The 21,715-nt window shown below is 37.6% G+C and overlaps 1 long non-coding RNA gene and 1 pseudogene across 1 annotated transcript in view; one reads left to right on the top strand and one right to left on the bottom strand.

The window, feature by feature from the left end:
• LOC131064570 (sodium/hydrogen exchanger 8-like) overlaps positions 1–21,715 on the bottom strand; it is a 260,405-nt pseudogene that overhangs the window by 164,316 nt on the left and 74,374 nt on the right.
• Positions 1–21,715, top strand: part of LOC131857804 (uncharacterized) — an 89,045-nt gene that overhangs the window by 1,592 nt on the left and 65,738 nt on the right. The gene's annotated exons all lie outside the window — the stretch shown is intronic.

Genomic DNA, 21,715 nt, shown 5'->3' with positions numbered 1-21,715 from the left:
AAATGCAATAAGAGATGGGAGCATGAACACGTTTGTAATCAAGAAGAGCTTCCAAAGAAAAATTGTGCTTCAACTGCAAAGAGAAATGGGAGCCGGGACACATGTGGAAAAAGGGGCCAAGCATGCAACAGAGGTCTTATTCGATGAAGAAATATGGGAAGAAAACGAGGAAACCCCAAGCAAAAGAAGTGCAACGAAGAAGCGTACAAAACTTAGCTGCAATTTCAAAAGCATACAAGCACCACCCCTTTTGAATTAGAAGTGTTCTAAAAGGACACAAGGTAATCACTCTTATTGATAGTGGGGCAACTCACAACTTTATCGACGAAAATTTGGTTGCAAAAAGTAAAGTAGAAACAAAAGATTTTAAGGGATTTGAAGTACCCTTGGCCGATGGGTCCACTGTTGACATATTTGTCATTGATGTCAGTGGCTTCACGCATGCTTCATGCATACTAGTTTCTATCTGTACAAGATCGGATAATGTCTTATTTATTAAACACAAGAATGGATTATTATTCTTGTTACCTTGAGTGTTAACGAAAATTTGCTCAGACTTTGTCAGATTGTGATTCGAATTTGTATTGAGTTTTTAAAGACATTATAAGGATATTGAGGAGTGCAGTTATAATTATCTTCATAAACTGAAAACTGTTAACTGTAACTGTTGGCAAAACTGAAAGATAACATAATTTCTAACGCAGATAGAAAGTGGAATAAAAGTCACTCAAAAGTCTTGAATATAGCATGGTCATCGAGTTAGAGAGTAGTTATTAGTTAAGACAATAACCAATAACTTATCCAAACCGACTTGCAGCTGAAATGATCTGTTTAAAAGCCTTCAAGAAAGTCGATATGAATGGGCATTTTTTCAATTAATGAGAAAACACGTGAAATATCTGAAATCTTTGTTTCCTATGTTAATGGAATTCAAAAGGTGAGAATGATGAATACAGTGACTTAAATCGTTGTAAAAGAGAAATCTAAGTTAGAAATGCTGTGCGAGTTTGATTGAAAGACTGTAACACTCTATTTACAAGAAATAAAGTACATGTATTTGTGTTTTTCTGAAACAAAATGAGAAAGATGTTTATTTGTTGAAAGAATATCAGTAGCATTGGTTGTGAGGAGTATGAAAAGTTGTGTCTATTAAGATTGGCGATAAAGACATAAATGGAGAAGAAGATTTGATGATAGTGTGCTGCGTGGGTGATCAAAGACAAGTACAAAGATGTGTGAATTTGCATGACAGAGAGTGATAAAATCTAGTGCCTCAGGCATCATAACTTTAATTGGTGTTTCACTTTTTAAACACATAATGCTTCAAGTTTTTGATATCACAATATTCTAAAGACTTCTGGTTCTTAATTGATAAGAGATATGTAATGTCCCTACTTTGAAATATAATTTAATAATAATAATAATAAAAAATAATTAAAATACAAAAGAATAAAAAAAATAAAATAAAATAAAAATATAAAAGAATATAATTAAATATAATTAATTAAATTTAATTAAGTTAATGAATGGTCAAAAGACATGGATGGAAAAGTTGTGACTCCCTCGAGAATGAGATATAAAGGGGAGAAGAGAACCTCATTTGAGAGGGGGGACAATTTGAAAATCAAAAGTGCAGATCTGATTATGAAAGGTTGTGTCCCTTTCAAAAGGCAGAAATAATGAAGAGTTGCACTCTTTCAAAGGGTGTTAATGGTGAAAGGGTGTCTCTTGCCAAAGGGCATACGTGATGAAGAGGTGTGACCTCTCCCTTCACATTGAGAGATATAAAGGAAAGGAATCAAAGGGATCCAATGAGATCAAAATCGATTAGATCAGATCAAATCAGATCAAAACTGTTATTAAGTTACAGGCAGTAACATCCTTGCTCTTGGTGGTATGCACGGGGATGTGTTTAATAAGTATGCTTAATATATGAAGCCCGATAATGTTCTTATGCAGAATTAATAGTATTATTAATATGGACTGCAATATGTATTACAATCATACTTAATTTCATATATATTCATAATACATAAGAAATTAGTATACTTTAGTCTAAGTCATGTTATTACTGTCAGTATTTAAGAAGATGGGAATGAGATGTTCCAAAGAGGGGCAGTCTAAATCCAAGCAATAGGTTAAGTCCCAAGAGAGGGTGGGGATCAGCGACCCATAAGCCTTGAGGGTATAGATCCAAGATAGCTAAGGACTTGGATCTATAAACTTTGAGGGAACCTATTGTATTTGGTCTCTAAGCGCTTTGGTAAGTTGGTAACATACATAGACCCTTCTCCCTTAAAACTGAAGTAGTAGCAGGATCTGATATCTATATTAAGAGCTATGAATAATGAAATTAATCATCTAATGAGGAAAATAAATAAGCGCTTGTTAATAACTTATAAATTGAAGAATATCAATGACTGGCTTCATGATTAGTCTCTCAATCAATTTTAGTATATTGAAATAGATTAATTGTTTTAATCAGGTAGGGGACATTACAAGAAACTGTGATTCAGCATTTCTGTGAAAAATAATTTTCAGATTACTCTAAGGCACACAAAGATATTAGTTTGTTTGTTTGGCTCCTTCTCAGTACAACATCTTTGCAATCTTTGTCACAGTGTATGTCGCTGCAGGTTTCTTACAGAATATTTGACATTTGTGCAAGTAAATGATTCTGCAGACTTACAGAAACATTAGATATTCAGATCGATCTCTTAATTTACAATTTGCTTCATTTTTATAGTATGGTCAAGAAAATTCATTGCTGTACCAGTCTGTCAAAAGAAATTTGTTAAAATTTTGAAGTGGAGGTCATAACTTTGTAAATGTAGTATGCTGGGTTAGTCCTCAGACTATTGAGTGGGTGCTCAAATTCGAAAGAGTTGGTGCTCTTAAGACAGGGGCTTGGTGACTCCTTAGGGTTGGTGCCCTTAAATATTGTAATTAAAATTATTCGTGAGGTTGGATTAGGACAGCAGATCCTAGCAGTGTTTCTCACTGTTTTTTTTTCCCATCTTGGGTTTCCATGTCAACTCTTGTGCATTATCGTTGTTGTGTGGTGTTCCTTTCAGTTTTTCAATTTGGTGCATCTATTTCAGTATTCAGTAAAAGCAGGTTATTCAAAGATTTAATTGGATAAAGTTTTAAAGATTAATTTACTACTGAGTCACACACACTCCCCGCCCTGTCAGTAGTAAATTTGTGTTCTACATCCACTTACCCATTTAATAGAAAAATTCCACAACTAAACATCACCTTGGGAAAGCATCCAATCAAAGAAGATTTCCACGTGGTAAATTTGGGGGATACTGTGATAATCTTTGGCACCCCATGGTTGCACTCTTTGGTATGTTTCTACCTAGATTACCCAAAATTAGATCTTTGTTTTAAACATAAAGGACAAGATGTCCTTTTACAAGGGCTATCTGATGGATCACCAAGAATAATTTCATCCAAGAGGATGGAAAGAATCTTTAGGCATGGACAAGGGGAATGAGCAGCTCAATGCGTGATTATTGATAAATCTTCTTCCCAAGGCAAAGCTATACACATTGATATCCAACCATTCTGACAAGAAGGCATTTGGTAACATCCCACAAGGACTTCCCCCCAAGAGAGGTTTTGAACATACCATAGAACTTGAAGAAGGGGCCATGCCCGTAATCACTACACCTTATAGGCACCCCCAAAAGTTCAACAAATAAATAGAGAAAACCATTAAAGACCTTCTTGAAATGGGTCACATACAGCCTAGTTCTAGTCTCTTTGCATCTTTCGTGGTGCTAGTAAAAAAGAACAGCACTATGAGAATGTGTATAGATTATAAAGCTTTGAACAAGAAAACCATAAAAAACTGTTATCCCGTTCCTAGAGTTGATGAACTAATTGATGAAAAGGGTCATAACCCTCCATTACCAATGGAGGGATATATATTGCAGATTGGCACTCAAAGGACAACATCAAGGATATCGATCAAGATCAGAAATCATCATATGCAATCTGCACTCATCAAAGGAGATCAGTTTGATATAGGGATCAGCATTCAAAATACAGCACTCTTGTATTACAACAATCTTGTGTCCGATTCATTTTGTGGTATGCAATATGATGATAATATTTGATACATAATCTTTCAATATTTTCTTATAGTTATAATGAAAGTAGTTAATATATAATATTTATTTAGTTATTCAATTGAGTCTTCTATAAGCCATTGTGTAAGGATTAGAGAGGAACCTCAATAAGGAGAGCAAATATGGGTTCCCCATTTAAGTAACCCACTTCATGTTGGATGGACAAGAGTTCCTACCACGATGCTCCACACCCTTGGGCTTAATTGTGGTGAACATTCTGAGAACCTTATTGTGGTGCCATGATTGTGAGATCAGTTATGGGTTTCCCTTCTAAGTAGCCCACCTCATGTTGGATGGACAAGAGCTCTTGCCACTTGGGGTCAAGGGGTCAAGTTGTCTTGGTTGGATGCTCCGTGCCCTTGGGCTTAGTTGTGGTGGATGTTGGGTGCTTTATCGTGATACTTCTTCAACCCCTATTATGGTTGATTATGGGATTCGGAACTATAGATGCTTTGGTTTCTAAAGTTCAAATAGCTATTACATGAATTAGCTAAATAGATTAAGATGATTATTAACACACACGCACACACACACACACACACATATTTCGGATCCCTAACCCTTATAGAAATAATCAGTCTTATGAAATATATCTCAAATGTTGTCTAACATGATTGCATGACCTAAGTGATTTAGGGCAAGATTTAGGATCATCCCAAAAGGGGACATTACAAAAGAAGGGATAATGCACAGTATTGAATTCTTTTAATAATAATGCACAGTATTGAATTCTTGTAAAGCCTTTAGGAATGCTAATGCAGCCCACAAAGGAAAAAAACAAGCTAGTGCAGCTTTGGTTGAAGGAATCGCTGCCTTTTTGAAAATGTTGTACCACTTATAAGCTGTTGTAAAACCTTAGTTCTCTGATAAACGTTATTCATGTGAGCCATTTCATAGTTCGTAAGAATTCAAAGGCCTAAAGGATCCCAATTTGGCTGGTCAAAGTAGCTTTTAAGAGGTTTCAAATATTGACGTAGTAGCTTTTAAAGGAGCATCGCAGCTTATCTATAGCTGCTGTTCAAACATCAAAACTACAATACAGTATATTGGTGAGTGTTGTACCATTTTGTGGGAGGTATAAGGAGGTGATTACAATAATATTTTGGTATATCAGCAGGGCTGAAATATGCAGAAGTAAATGTTTGACCAGTCAATGGTAGACTAGCAGGCACATCAAGCACGTCAATCATTTGGAATATAAAATATTGATGATTTATTAATGTTATTATTGCTGTGTTTGCCAATGTGTATCAATTCAGTGGTATGTGAACATCAAGTTTATTTGGTTTATGATCTCCAAATCATTGTGTATGTTACATGATAATCTTGCAAACAAGCTACATGTTAATGAGCAAAACACAGAAAATTAGCACAGTAACATTTATGCAAACTGCTTGACATAATATCCATTGACTGATTTTGGGGAAAAAGTGGAAATAATTGATATATTCTTGGCACAGGACCCTACATTTTACCATGGAAAGATGTGTTGTATAAATGAGATATGAGAGAAAATTCCTGAGATGCATATGGAATAGCATAAGGAATAATGCAAATTATTGAAAGGATTTGATGATAAATGGTGGTCATTTTTGATCAGGGATTGTAGCCTTCAAGATTTTGAGAGCATACTATCATTGGCCAACATTATTTCATGACGCATAGGAGTGGGTGCTGAAGTGTCAAGTCAGTCTATCAACAATTCATTGGAAAACTAAGCTGGCAGCATTCCACTAAAACCAATCATTAGTGAAACCCCTTTTCAGCAGTGGTGGTTAGATTTCATTAGACCTACCAACCCAAATTCTAGCAAAGAATGCGTATATGTTCTTATTTCTAGAACAAGGCACTCTATGTCTTCTGCTGCATTTGCTTTCTTTTCCTAAACGATATAAAATAAATAAGTAAAATTATTACATAAATAATCACCTCCAATAATAGACAAAAAAAATACAAAATGTCATTGCTTGGTGTTCTAAACATTTTATACCCCATTATTACCTTGTGAGTAGAATACAATGTAATGTCTACATTATTTTGATTGTGTGGAATGAACCTTAATGCAATTCTGATATGCATTGGTTGTCGATGAGAACAATTTTGGACAGTACTTAATTGGAAATTTAAATATAAAACATTATGATGAAAGCACAATTATAAGCAAAAATGTACCATATGATAAGAAATTTGTTCTAATATACAAAGTTCCAGAAACTGCTAATAGAAACATAGATTAAAACTTAAAAGAAAAAATAAATCATTGAAAACTATAAACAAAACAGTATTAGAAAATAAATCTAACCTTAAGATAAAAATCATGGTATTAGCTATGTAGGCCACCATTTCCCTGTTCAACAAGGACATAACTGTTATTCAACAACAACAACAAAAAACTCTCCATTCAAATCCACTATAATTCTTCTAGAGTTCTTGCTTACAAAATAGTTTATCTTACAAAATCATTAAGTGAATGTCTCAAAGTAACACTTGACCACAAGTCATTTTGAATCTGAGAAATCAACAATGAACAAAGCCGAATATCAAAAAAATGAAGCTGTAGATGATTGAGCTTTTGACTAGTTGTATTAGCTACAAAAGCTCTTAATATCAAGGATCAAGTTAGCATTTTTTCCCAATTTCATATATACCAATTTATAATGTATAAAGTTAGTTTCAATTATAGCGATGTTGATAAGGCAGTTACAACTTTGAGTATTCAATTCTCTTATGCAGCCTTGTTGGATGCAGTTTTGACTGTTCATTTGGCACAACTGATTTTTATTCTTTAAAGTAACCCTACAAAAGCCTTTTCTACTATATTGTTATCAAAACTACAGTTTTCATTGAAAACCACTTTTGCTATTCACTATTTTATCATAATTTATTTAATCATGAAACTACATTGGAAGATAGCTTAAAATTAGTATGACTTTCTCCAGAAGATCTTCTACCTTGGATGGTAGGAGAGGAAATCATAACTTATGATGTCAGGGATAACATCTCTGTCTCCTTCCATTGCAGGCTGCTCCCGTGCTGACATTACGAAATTTAGCATTGGGAACTATTTAGTGGTAGATAATCCTACAAATTCTTGCCGCGATGGATGTTTTGATTAGCAATCATCTTGTAGCTTGAAATGCTTCCCACTGTAATTTCTTACTTAGTGAATATATGGATTTAAAATTTTCATAGTCAATGTACGATGTCTATTGTTAGATAATATTGGTTATCTGACTATGTATTAACTGATAGTTTATGTGTTTGTCAACATTGGGTAGTTATCAGCATCAGGTAGTAAGAAGTATCGGTTGGTTGACAATTGTGTTCCTCTTGGCAACCGTCAAGTCCTTTAAATGTATTGTGTATCATCAAGGGAAGTAGTATGATCTAGTTGGATCAACTCTGATCCTTGGCTGATCGTCTCTGGTCTTCTTTCGTAATAATTTCATGTGCGAATAAAGACATATTTTACTCTTGTCTCTAGTATGTGTTGTGTTGTTTTCACACATCACACTATTGCAAATGGGGACCCCCACTTTTTGCTTCGCTTTGGTGTTTTAACTAGTTGCCTTTGCTTGGCAATGGTCTTGTAGTTCTATCCATTATTCATGAGGGAGGTGCATTTGCTAGTCTAGGGTTGAGTGTTGAGGGATGTTGCTATGTCACTAAGTTGCTAGGTTATTAATATTGTCAATGTTGTGGGGAATAGGAATATGGCAAGTTTGCTTGTAGTTCCGTTTAGGTTGTTAATATTGTCAATGTTGTGTGGAATAGGCATATTATTTCAAGTCTACACTATGAAAGACCTAGGGGGGAGAGATCATGAAAATTTGCCTAAGTTTGGGGTCAACCCCCTCATTTCGTGTATATGCTTGTGCAATCTTGTCCTTCATATGCACTCTAGCAAAGCATTGTGTAGGACCACATGGTAAATGCTCTCCACTGACATTGGTAAGCTATGCAAGCCTAGACCTCTCATATGCTCAAGGGATGACAATTCAAGAAGCTGACTAAGCGTTGAGCAAGGAGGCAAGCTGACCTGCTAGGTGTGTGCTTATCAGGTTGTGCAAGGCACTCATTCAAATGCGCTCCTTGTATTTGTGCAGAGAGCCCTCCAATCCTGCCCTACTTTTCTTTTTGCAAGCTAGGTCATCAGAAGTACTCATGTGTTATTCTATGCTGGGGAAGGTTGGAAATACGCTCGCCCTTGTTTGTACAGGACCACCACCGTATATGCACTCCTCACCTTAGGTTATGCAAAGGCATGCTTCATTCCCGCCGTACAAACTAGGAGTTGAAATGTGCTCAAAGGAAATAGACCTTGAAATTTGCCTAAGTTTTGATGAAACCCCCTCCCCCCCTTGTAACATAACCACAAGCCTTTGCAAGATTATGCATTACATCACTCTAGGCTCACTTTTCCTTGTGCATAATAACCTTTAGATTCTGCCATACATCTGGCTTGTGCAAGGCCATAGTCCAAATGTGCTCAACTTGTAGCAAATCATGCATGCCAACCCTTGAATCTCACCAACATGTTGAGTGTGCTTTGTTTTGTGCAGTTGTACACCTTAAACCCACTATTGCAAGCCTAGGCTTAGAATGCGCCCAAGGCAATTTGAATGAAGCTTAAGGGTTGATGTTGCAGGGCAAGACTCTGTTTTAATTTTTGCAAATAGACCTTTAAAGTCCACTCAAGCTTGAGTTACGTATGACTACCTTCAAGATGCGCTCAAAGCAAGGTTTGCACAACAACTCCTTAAACCCACCTTATATCACATTGTGGGAGGCCACACTCCAAACCTGCCATGCATGCAAAGGGTTCATATGCACCCATAAGAGGTCTAGGTCAGTGAAATCAAACCTTGGAAGATGTGAACCAGATCTTAGAGAAGTAAAACTCAAACCTGAGACACTAGGATCAGACCTAAAGGAGATTTAAATCAGAGGAATTAAATTTAGGAGGAATGAAAATCAGATCTTGGAGCATGTATATCAGATGCGCTCCACATTGCATTAGTACAAACCAGCCCTTAGAATCCGATCAAGTCATAACTTTGTGCAGGGCTGCTATCTAATCCTGCCATTACAACCAATGTTTGTGCAAGTGACCCTCTAATTGCCACTTTTCTTGTGCACCTGAATCTTCCATATGCTCTCATGCACTATATTATGCAAGTCAACCTACCAAGTGTGCCCATCTAGATGCTACTTATGCTTGTGCAAACAAGCACTCCAAATCCACTATATAAGCCTAGGTTAGATTTGTGCCTAGGTTGAAGATGATCCAAGTAAGGAGGTAGATTCACGCACAGGTTTGTGTATGTGTGCCTATGAAATGCACTCATGAGGCAGCCGTGCCTATGAAATGCGCTCACGAGGCATCCAATTATGTTAAGAACTTGAATGGTATAATGAGAAGGCTTAATGTTATTTAATGTTTTAATTTATGAATTGTTTGTTTTGTAGGATCAAGGTATGGAGCGAGGGCAACACAAGGTGGTGAATCAAGACATTCAAAGGCTAGCATTGCAACATGAGGAGCACAATACATTCAAAGCTTTCATTGCATCATGGCGACATGAGGAAGCCAAGACTTAAAGGAGTAAAAGAGAGATCACACTTACATATGCAAGGAGGAGATCAATATTGCAATATAGAGGGACAATGTTAAGTATTCAAATATTCAAGGGGATTATCACAAGATCTAGGAGATCAGCATCAAGGAAAGGACTCACACCTTGAAGGATGCAACCACTACATGGAGATAGTTCTACAACATCAAGAATTCAAGACATTTAGGGTGAATCAAGCAATATCAAGGTGTCCAAGGCATAGCAATGAAGATGAGGATTCAACAAGGTTGCACAATGGAGGTGGACTTGAATTTCCTTCAGAAATCCAAGATCCAAATGGACAATACTTCAAGGATGATTCGTCCACCCAAGGAAACATCAACAAGGATTGTTCAATGGTGAAGGGCTCCACATTCAGATAAACCACATGGAAAGACTTCTGATACACTTGAAGCTACCCCCATACACTGAGGCAAGGTATTCAGGTCAGAGCTACAAGGATATCATGGTCAGAGGCATCAAGTACAAGAAGAACAAGCCTGGACACCATGAAGTCGAGACTAGGCATCATCAAGGTAAAATGCAACCCAAGGAAAGTTCCCAAGTTACAGGATTGAAATGTGATCGTGATCAAGGAGAGATAGTTTCAGAAGAGTTGAGCAAAGTTACAAGTTGTAAGAGAATCAGCTATTAATAGTTGGTTATGACAGATTCTCTTACAGTTGTAAGTGTTGTCAGTTTTGACAAATGTTATGACAATTGTAAGGAATGTAAGGGAATATTGTACAAGTGTCCTTTGGCATGTAAAAGGTATGGGAAAGTGTGCCATGTGTATTTGTACGCCCATGCCATGTTCCTTCCTTTAGAAGCTTCCCAAAAGCGTATATTTTTCTATAAATAAGATGCTTGAGGAGTGTAATGTCCCCATTTTGAAATAGGATTTTAATAATAAATATTAGTAGTAAAATTAAAATATAAAATAACAAAAATAAAATTAATTAAAATTTAGTTAAGTTTAATGAATGGTCAAAAGGCATTAAATGAAAAGTTGACTCCCTCAGACATGAGGTATAAAAAGGATAAGAGAACTTCATTTGAAACATCAATCTTTAATCTACAATCAGAAGTACAGATCTGATTTAAATAATAAGACAGCAACGAGGAGACATGCCCCTTTAAAGGGACATCTCTTTCCAAAAGATGTGTCTTTTTAATGAGATATGAAGGTATAAAAGAGTAAGCAATTAATATGAAGGGGAAGGAATAGAAATTCTGATTTTGAGTTTAATACAGAAAAGTGCAGGCATCAATCAAGGAATGGAATGGAAAGAAGAAGGACGAATGGAGCATATGGATTAAGGATTGATGAAAGAAGAAAGGAATGGGCAGAAAGTAAGGAAGTAACTTTTAAGGACAGAAATGAAAGGTTGCGACCCTTTGAAAGGGTGGTAATCGTGAATGGTTGTGACCCTTGTTAAGAAAGATTGTGACCATTCTTTAAGGACAGAAACTTCCAAAAGCTGTCTCACTTCAAAGAGACATGAAGATATAGAAGGTAGACCACCACAATGGAAGGAACCATCAAGCAATCATTTCAAGGAACATCAAGCCTCATAAGGAGGGAACAATATCCAACAAATAGACCAAGCTATCAAGGGAAGACCAATATAGTCAGCAGCAAAAGAGAATAGAACGGTCTTCATAATTCAAGCACATAAATCAGGTCAGGAATCTCTATATGTTGCAGACATTGATGACCTTCTCCATTTGTGGTATGCATGAGACGAGTGCTTAATGTATGCAATATGAAGATATTATCTAGCATGTAATTCCTTATGTGTTTGACATATATAATAATATTATATGCATATGTCTTCAATAAATTTGTTTGTAAACCCCCATCATGTATAGAAGGAAGAAAGGAAGAAAGGTGTAAGGAAGGGGGAAATCATGAGGATTGCCATCTAGGTAGGATACCTTGAGTGGATGTCCATGTTTCCTGCCACCGGGGCCAAGAGGGCCAAAGCTCTGCTCTTGGGGTTAGATAGGACAAGCAAGGCACCTCCATTACGATCTCCTCTCCAACTCTATAATGATGGCTATTAATCTTAGGAGATGAGGCATGAATAGCGAAAGCAGGAACAAGCACACCACTAGGTAGGATAACCTGAGTGGATGTCCATGTGTCTGCCATCAGGGCCAAGAGGGCCAAAGTTCCATTGTTGGGCTTAGTGTGGGATGGCTTTGAGCAGACCTATCACACTTCTTCTCCCACGCCCTAATGTGTTTGAAATAATGTTATAGATTATATGAATATCATGTGTTATGGACTAACCCTAATAATGGATATATACATTATATATGTGTATATGTTTCTTATGTTATTTTATTCTAGGATCACATTATCTAAAAAGATATTTTACTTGGTAAGATGTAACCCTAACCCTAATTGGTTGCAAGTGTGATTATAGGGCAAATTCTTTTACAGTTGTAAGTGTTGTTAGTTATGACAAATGTTATGACAATTGTAAGGGGTGTAAGGGAATATTGTACAAGTGTCCTATGTAAAAGGTATGGGAAAGTGTGTGATGTGTAGTTGGACACCCATGCCATGTTCCTTCCTTTAGAAGGTTCCCAAAAGCTTATATTTTTGTATAAATAAGATGCTTGAGGAGTGATCTTCAATGGGTTGATTTGCAGCTGCTGTTATTCTGCCGAGATTGCTCCAAACTTGTCAAGTGGTGAACTCCTGAAAAAGTGTAACTCTGCAAGTGTATTGCAACCTTCATTGTTTACAGATTAATACATTAGGTTGTGCTTTGGAGTGTGGGGTTTTTCTCTTGAAAGGGTTTTTTTCCATATATATCGATTTTATAGTATTATTTTTTTATGTTTATGTTGTGTATCTTCTATCTGTAACTGTTAAAGAGATAAAAAAATGTATTATCTCCTCTATGTAGATTGGTATAGGAAGTGTTTCTGCATACCTTGCTCCCTTTCAAATAGGATCATTATGGTTCATCTAATATGTTATATTAGGGAAGCCTAAATGAGCGGCTAATGTTAAGATACCAAAGGAAGGGCTACACTCATCTATGATAAGATTGCCAAACAATTTTAGCCTAAAAACAACCATCCGAAATACAGGAAAAGCAATACCCAAAGGAAGATGGCAACAAAATGAATTCTACAAATATAAAAAATACTTACCAGAAATGATGTAAACTTTGTTGGCTTTCACCTTTGAAAGCTGTCTTTGCAATTGCTGCATAAAACCTGCAAGAAAAAAATTACCGTGGATAAATATTAGAAAGTGATAAGAGAATATATGAAAAAGTCAATCAAATCTAATCCAATTGATCATCTTACATGCCTAATGTCATGACAGTTAAGACACCAGATACTTCAGCTGCATCTTCAGCCTACAATGAAAGAGTCACTGAAAGAGAATTATTAATGGACAATAATCTATAAGAGAAAAGACAGAAGTTAATTTTTTTTCCATATATAACGTCCTTAACCAATAGGTTATTCTTCTAACATTCAATGAATATCTAAAGATCGACAATTATTTTTAACATAAACTAGTGAATGTGAAATTTCTATTAAGTGCTATGGACACCTAACTTCTTAAAAATGTGCAACAACTAGAATTTAATATGATTACAGCTAAAAAATAGGTTTGCCTAACTTATGTAAATAACAACCAGAATGAGAATACACACAAATATGAGCACAAGACCTTCCGAGTTTTTTGTAAGATTGTTTACAGATATGAGATGTATAAAAATATGACCATAACTTTGGTTTGGAAAATGCCAATATTATCCCTTTTGTCACACCTCTATTATGTAAGGAAACTGCAACCAAATAAGAAAACATGAAAGCGTGAAAGAGAGAATTTCTACATTGTATTGAAGGGATGGCAGAACATCTATGATTTCTCGTCTACACTATAAAGTTCATTGACCATATTGATTTTTACATTGTTTTGCTTCTTAGTTAGCTTTTGTTCCATATTTACTTTTGATGTATGCATAACAAATCATCTTTGTTTGCTAATATATTTGATAAATTAAGTACAAGAAATAATAATACAAATGATAATGCATACCAAACATGGTAGTAAAATATATCTTTATTCGCACATGCAATTATTATAGAGAAGAAGACCAGAGATGGTCAGCCAAGGATTACAATTGACCCGACTATTCTATCCTACCTTTCTTGGCGGCACACAACATATTTAAAGAACCCAATGGTTGCCGAGAAGAACACAACCGTCAATTGACACATTAACTACCTGAGAGTGACAACCCACTTAATACATTAGCAAATAACAAATATTTACAAAGATAACAATAGGCATTTTATGCCGACTACATCATCCCCCCCAAAAGAAAAAGTCGTCTTCCAGACGACAAGTAAACATCAAATAATATTCGGGAAGACTAATGATAGACAATGGCGTGTGTTGGACAACCCCAACTTGTAGTGTACTTGCCAAATCAAATGGGGGCTTGGGGGCAACGCCCCCAGCAGGTCAAGGAGAAACACCCCTTGTAGAGTCGAGGGGTAGCACCCCTTGTGGGGTCCTAGGGTAGCACCTAGGGTGCGCTCCCTGTTGTGATATAGCTGAGGTCGAGGGGCAACGCCCCCGTTGCCAATGACAAATTAAGACCTTCAAAACTACACGAAAGTCAATGGCGCACATATTTTTGTGATTTTTTAAGATGCCAAAAACAATGCTGATGAAGCCAAAAAACATCAATTTCATATCAAAATTATGTTCAAGTCGTACTCTCCACTTCAAAATTGATCATTGTACTAGAAATTGCTTTGTTTTCCCTGACTTCCCCTTGTCTGATGTAAGTCTTCCTTGGCCGTATGGCTCACTCTCATATGGCTTAAATCCTTCCTCATTGTACGGCTTGCCAAGGTGTTGTGTTTGACATTTACCCCATCCTTTCCATATGGCCTTTTGCAAACTATTGCCATGTACGGTTTTTGTTTTCTGCCGTACGAACTTCTTCAATTGTTGTTCCTTGTAAGGATCTTCTCCCTTTTGAAAGCGCACGTGCTTCTCCAATCTTCGTATAGACTCTTTGTATGGATTTGTTTCTCCTTGCCACCGTACAAACTTCTTTAGATGCCATGAAAACTCCTTGTATGGTTTAGCCTGTACGGACTTCTCTTCTCGTACAACGTACAAATGAAACGGTTGGTGTGCCTGTACATGTGTTTGTATGGTGGATGACGTACACAATTGTTGTGCCCGTACGGTGAATGACGTATACTGTTGTTGTGCCAGTACATCATGTGTTCCTACGGTGGATGACGCACACTGCTATTGTGCCTGTATGATGAATGACGTACGTCGCTGTTGTGCCTGTACGGTGAATGATCTGCTCCTTGCACGACCCCTTCCTGCCTTCCATATGGTGTACGAAAATAGCCTTGTGGCCAATCTTTGTGGTCTTCGTACGTTGTACGTACTTCGTGCGTAGTGTTCTTGTCTTTGCTTGTACAGTTCCTTTTGTTTAATTTTTTCTCTCAATTCCATATTTTTTAACAGTATACTTGCGTATGATTTCCTTTTGTGCAAGCTCCCTTGTTCGTACGTGGGCTTTTCCCTTCCACTTTCCATCTCCGTTCTACCAAATGTATCATCCATAACTTTATATGCTTCCATGGGTTGCTCTTCACCGAGAGTTGTTGTTTCAAGGAAATTACATGTTGGCAAAAATACCTCATAGCCTTCCATCTGCTAGTGGAATAGTCCATTCAGGGAACTCATCTCATCTTCAGAGCAATCTTCCAGTTTGAGCACCCCTTCATCGTTAGGTTCCATGTCTTTCCTCCCTTCATCCATACCTAACTCTCAACCCTCGGACTCTGAGTCGGAGGATGCCATTTCTTTACTCACCACTTGATTTCTCACGTCAATGACATACTTCCTCCTGTTACTCTCGATCAAGAGTGTCCTGCTTCCAATTATGATTTGCCTTGGCCATAATCAACCAACCCCTCCCAAGGAGTGCATCATACACCTTTTGCAATGAGATGACTACGAAGTCCAAGAAAAATTGTTGTGTCCCAATCATTACTTTTTGTGCCAACAATGTTCCCAACATCTCGATGTCGTGCTGGTCAACACCTGCCCAGTGGAAGGTTGGCGGCCAGAGTGTCAGCTTCCCCAGACATTTCCAAGTGTCCTTCGACAACACATCAACTCCCGAGCCCTCGTTGACGATGGTGTTTGCCAACTTTTGGCCCGTCATTTCCACCTCGACAACAATTGTCTTCCTCCCGATACTCACCATCAACAACATTGGATCATTGGCCTCATTCCCTTCGGGTGGTGGTTTTCCTGTCATTTTCTCCTCTTGTGGCTTACATTGTTTCTAGATGACTGTGTTGTCACTGACTAAGTTGGCAATTGCCATTCTCAGTTGCAACATAGTTTGAAAAAGGTCTGCCACCTTGATGGGTATGGTTGTCAATAGCATGTGCTGAACTATGTTCTTCTCCGACTCCCGCAATGACGTACCTACAGTTCCATTGGAGGTTACTCGTTCCTTTGCCAACACTTGTTCTACTTTGGCTCTGGTTTCTTGGAGTCGTTCCTTCTCCGCACAAGCATCCAGATACATCGCTTTCTTCATTTGTGCTCTTGTGATTGCTAGAATTGCCTCGTCTTGTTCCTCTACATCCAACATATTAATATACAAAGTGTGTAAAACATGGGTGCCACATAATAGTTCATAAAAAATGCATATGTGCAAAAGCCTACAGATAAATGCAAAAGCAGTATATAGATAATATTCTAAATCATAAGCTCTTGCAGTTTCATCATTTCAGATCAATTATCTAAAGGGATTTCAAAATATACATACAATTATCTTCATTTAATCTTGTATGACATTTCTCCCACCTTTCCGTTCTGCTACTTCTTATGCCTTTCCACTCTCCCCTTTCCCCTTCCCCTTCCACCACTCCACGGTGTCCCTCCAGGCAAGAGATTCAAAATAAATACAAACTAAGACCAAAATATGTAAAGAATAAGTTGACAGTACAACCTAAAATACGGATATAGATAATGGGTAAACATGCATGAACTTCATGGACTACAAGTTTAAAAAAACTCGTGAATATTTTTCCCTGGTGAGTTTTTACGACTTTAACTCGGTGAGTCAGTGAAAAAAACTTGTCTGCTAGTGAATAAATGCAAAAAAATGGCTAAAATGAGCTTCATTTTATCATTTTCTGTCTTGTATTTTGCTGAGAAGGGGAAAAACACACTCCCAAACACTTCCAAACTGATTTCCATCGATTTGTTTTTTCAAGTCAGTCTCATTCTCTTCATTAGAATATATACATGAAATATAACAGTTAAGTATAAAAACAAAAAAGACATTTCTTATACTTTAAGTTATATTTCATGTATATATTGGCAGGATGTTTGAGAGTGGTTTCAGATCTCTAGGATTTATAATGCAAATTTTAGGTTTTAGAAGATCTTTTAAATTTTCATACTTAGTCAAATTTCAGTAATCAGTATGCTCCTATCAGTATTCTCTCGCTCTCTCTATCTCACTCACTTTATTTGCCCTGAATTTTAGACCTATCTATCTCCCTATCACTCTTCCTCTATGCCCCTCTCTACCACTCTCCATCTCACTCTCTTCTCTCTCCCCAAAGATCTAGACCTATCTCTCTATCCCTCTTTCTCACCTTCAGGCCCTTGTGAGGGGTGCTACCCTCAACCTACTTTTATTTTGTAGATGCTTGGTGGCAAAGTTGGGGTGGAAATACCCAAAATCTCAAAAAATTTGTCCTCAGAAATCTTATGTCAGCCTTGTAGTTCATCCAGTTGTGAGCGCAATTGGAGCTCGTTTGAGGCCATCCACACGAAGAAGAGGAGCAAGTTAGCTCAAAAATGCCTCAGTGACCTTGTCTTTTTGCAATATTATCTTCGGTTGCGCATAAGGTAGAGGAAGCACCAGCTGGTCCAATTGATTTGGATGATATGGATCCTTACAGTGATTGGACATCGCATGAGTAACCTCCATTGTTTACAAAGGATGACATCAATGATTTGGAGAGGCAGGCTACGAAGGATGAGGGGGGTGGATTTGGTTTCACACTAGGTGACATTGAGGAGGATGGGGAGTCATTGCCAGTGCCGAGTGCTGCTATAGGTAGAGCTACATCCAAGATGGAGGACGAGCCACAACTTGAGCCAGTCATATCGAGTGAGGAGGCACAATCACACCCACAACAAACTTCTAGGACTAGACCCTCTAGTTCTACCTCTCCCCTAGTTTTTACTAGAGCTGGGAAGAGGAAGATGTAATTGTATATATTTATTTACTTTTAGTTCTACAAAAACTGTTTACTATTTTGCTTCCAGGCATCAACATTCCTCACGAGGATGCGATTTTGCACCCACTTTGTGTTTAAATATATCTAGACTCAGCTTGGTTCTTTTGTGTTCTCATTTATTGACTCATGGGATGCATCTTCTCATTGAATTTTGCAAAAAAAAAGCATTTCTAATTAAATTTAAGCAATTTTTTAAGCTCCCGAGTTTTTTGCTGAGTATTGGTCGAGTTTTTGTCGAGTTTTTCTTTTCGGGCCTTGGCGAGTTTTTTTTTTAAGAAATCCTTTTTGTCCCAAACATTAGAAGTTGTGGTGGGTTTAAGGAGTTTTAGGAAAAATTCTACATCCATCAAGTATAATTTTTTACGAGTTTTTTTTTGGGGCCTTGGCGAGTAGTTCAACTATGTTAATACCCTTTTGCTTCAGGCAGTTAATATCTTCATGATTCTTGGGTACACACTTTGCACAATAATTGTACGTTGTCTTTCTTATTCTAGCAGTCTCTCGAAAAGTGTCTCCATTCACTACATTGTCGACACTGTATGACAGGACATCCTTTGGAGTCGTACTAGTATTTGGTTTTGCCCTTATTGATTTCCATTGCCGCTAGGCAATACATTTTGTGGTTTCGATGGGCTAGACTCTCACTATGTGAAGAGTACTTGCGTACTTCTAGTCTTCAAATTATATGGACACTCCTTTATTGAATGACCCATCACCTGACAAATCTCACAAAACATCTTTTAAGGACACTTATCTTTCGTGTGCCCCTTAATTTTGCACTCAGTACACCATAGTTGATTACTTTCTTTATTGGTTCCTTTTTTAGATTTCAATTCTTTCATCATTCTCAACATATCTTGTCGAAGGGCTTGTACAGTTTTGGATTCTTCATCATTGCTAACTTTGTTCTCTCGTCATCGGTCTTCCTCTTCCCTCAGGAGGATGTTTTGTTTTCACTTTCGATGCCCATCGCCCGATTGTAAGCATTTGCATACAAGGACGAAAGCACTATCTTCATCTTCTTGTGCAACAAAGGGATCAATCACTCGGTGAACCACCTCTTCTTCAACCCGTCGGCCGACTGGTGTTCCATCTTGTTTAACAACTCTTTGAGCCTACGGTAGTAAGTGCGTACACTCTCATTTTTCCCTTGCTTGGTATTATAGATTTTGGCCACAATCTTGTTGTCATCCCTCAGGAGTTTGAACTCCTCTTCGAATGCCTTCTTCAGTTCATTCCATCCGACCTTGTCCTTAGCATCTAGGTTTGTGTACCAGTCAATAGCAATTCCCCAAAAGGTGGTGGGAAATCCCTTCAGCCAGTAATTGTGGTCATCTTGGCCATTCGCCTCCCATATCGTTATACATGTGTTACAATGTCGTACAGGGTTCTCTAATCCATCTTTTGTGAACTTAGAGAGTTTTTGCCTCTCCTGGGTATTCTGGTTGTGCAACATTCTCCTCTCTTGTAAGGTACTGTGTGTGTTCGACTAGATTGGACCATCTTGCTCCCCGCGCTCTTTTGCCTCTCTTGCACTCTTGTCCACGCACAAGCTCTCTATGCGTCCACCTTCTGCGTCTTCCACACCTTGGTCACCTTCGTTTCTATACTCTCTCCTCCGTGGAGTCTTCGGCTCAAGCCCCCCTATTTTCGATTCCTTGATGAAGGGCAAGTTTGTGCGAGTTGGTTTCTCGCCTGCTTACTCCTTTTTGTGCCGGACTTGGGTGGACTGTTCTGACCGCTACGTTCCATTGCTTTCCTTGCACTCTCGACTATGCGCGCGTCCTCTACACGTCGACCTCTAGTGTCCCCAATATTCTGGGTACTTCCAAGTGTGCCGAACCTAGGTGGACTGTTCTAATCGCTACGTTTTGATGCTTTCCTTGCACTCTCAGCCACACACGCATCCTCTACACATCCACCTCCAACGTCCCAACACTCTGGGTACTTCCAAGATTTGATTCGTCCCTGTGCTTCCTTCGACCGAGGGTCAGTGAATCACCTAATAGCTTGGTCTTGACCACCCTATGGTCTCTTCTCACCTTTATTGGGGTCTATTGACATGAATCACTCAAGGCTGACCCAATTTCTTTTAAGGCAACGACACCAAAATGTTTGCTGCTATATCTGATAAATTAAGTTCAAGAAATAATAATACAAATGATAATGCATACCAGACATGGCAGTAAAATATATCTTTATTTGCACGTGCAATTATTACAGAGAAGAAGACCAGAGATGGCCGGCCAAGGATTACAATTGACCTGACTTTTCCATCCTACCTTCCTTGGCGGTACACAACATATTTAAAGGACTCGACGGTTGCCGAGAAGAACACAACCGTCAACCAACCGACACATTAACTACCAGAGAGTGACAACCCACTTAATACAAACAATTAATACATTGGCAGATAACAAATGTTATCAAACATAACAATAAGCATTTTATGCCGACTACAATCTCTAATCTGTGAAAACCATTGATAGGAATTGACCTCAAGGATGATTAATTTTTACAAGAAATCGTCTAGGTAATAGATCTAAGAATTTTAATAAATGATTTTAAGTTTGACTTCCCCTAAAACTGCAAGGTTGAAATCATTGTCCAGATGTATCTGAGAATTTTCTAAGTGCTATATTAATACAATAATAAGTCAATCACCTTACTTCATAGAGAGATGATGTAATTTTACACTCTATTGGCATAAAAATAAAAATAAATTATTGAACATACATTTATCTGACGTTCACACCCATATTCCTCACAGAATCTCCTGTCATATGCTTAATTTCACACAAGAAATATGACACTACATTCTTAAACGAAACTGGTTTAATTCCTGGAACACTTTATTGCAGAGATAAAACGATATTGTTCAGTTTGGAACAATAATGCTGTGATTCTCATTTAAGAAAAGAATGCTACGATAGTAGTTCCTTTGTTTCTGACAATTCTCCTACTTGAAAAATAATCTTAGAGGATGATCTAAAAAGATGTTTTTTGTCATGTCCATCTCTTATTGAGGTCGGCCTCCCAGCACACTTTTAACAAGGGCTTTTATTAACACCACTTAAATATAATTAATTAACAAATATTTTATATAAAATATAAATAATAAATATTAAAAATAAAGTTGAATTTCAAATTTAAAATCTTGTAACCCAATTTGGGCCTTGCGACCTACATCGAGATTTAGGTATTTAAGGATTAAGCAGACCTGGGCACCATTGAGAGCACACTTCTGGAGCTCCTATCATTTTGCTGTTGCAACTGGTGTTTTCTGCTCAACAAGGATGAAAACCTCTGTTATAGAGCAAACTGAGGTTACGTTGAGACCCCTAGCTCATTAAATCTGATCATTCATAGTGTTTCATAACTGCAAATTTCATATTGACACCTGCGGACACTGATTATAACCTTCATTCAGCTTCAGGCTGAGAAAAAGGGTTCCATTCCAATCTGTGTTGGATCACTGTCCTCCATCAGCAGCATCACGCCTATTGTACAGCTCTTGGTGATAACGGATTGCGAGGGGGGATTCTATATGGACAGCAGCGAACTTATTTCAATGACTATTTATAAAGGAATCTTTATGAATCAATCCCACTACCACCA

Source organism: Cryptomeria japonica, chromosome 8, assembly GCF_030272615.1.
Source record: "Cryptomeria japonica chromosome 8, Sugi_1.0, whole genome shotgun sequence".
In the NCBI taxonomy this organism is placed as follows: domain Eukaryota; kingdom Viridiplantae; phylum Streptophyta; class Pinopsida; order Cupressales; family Cupressaceae; genus Cryptomeria; species Cryptomeria japonica.
The sequence above is the reverse complement of the archived record's forward strand: the minus strand, read 5'-3'. Positions and strand labels throughout refer to the sequence as shown.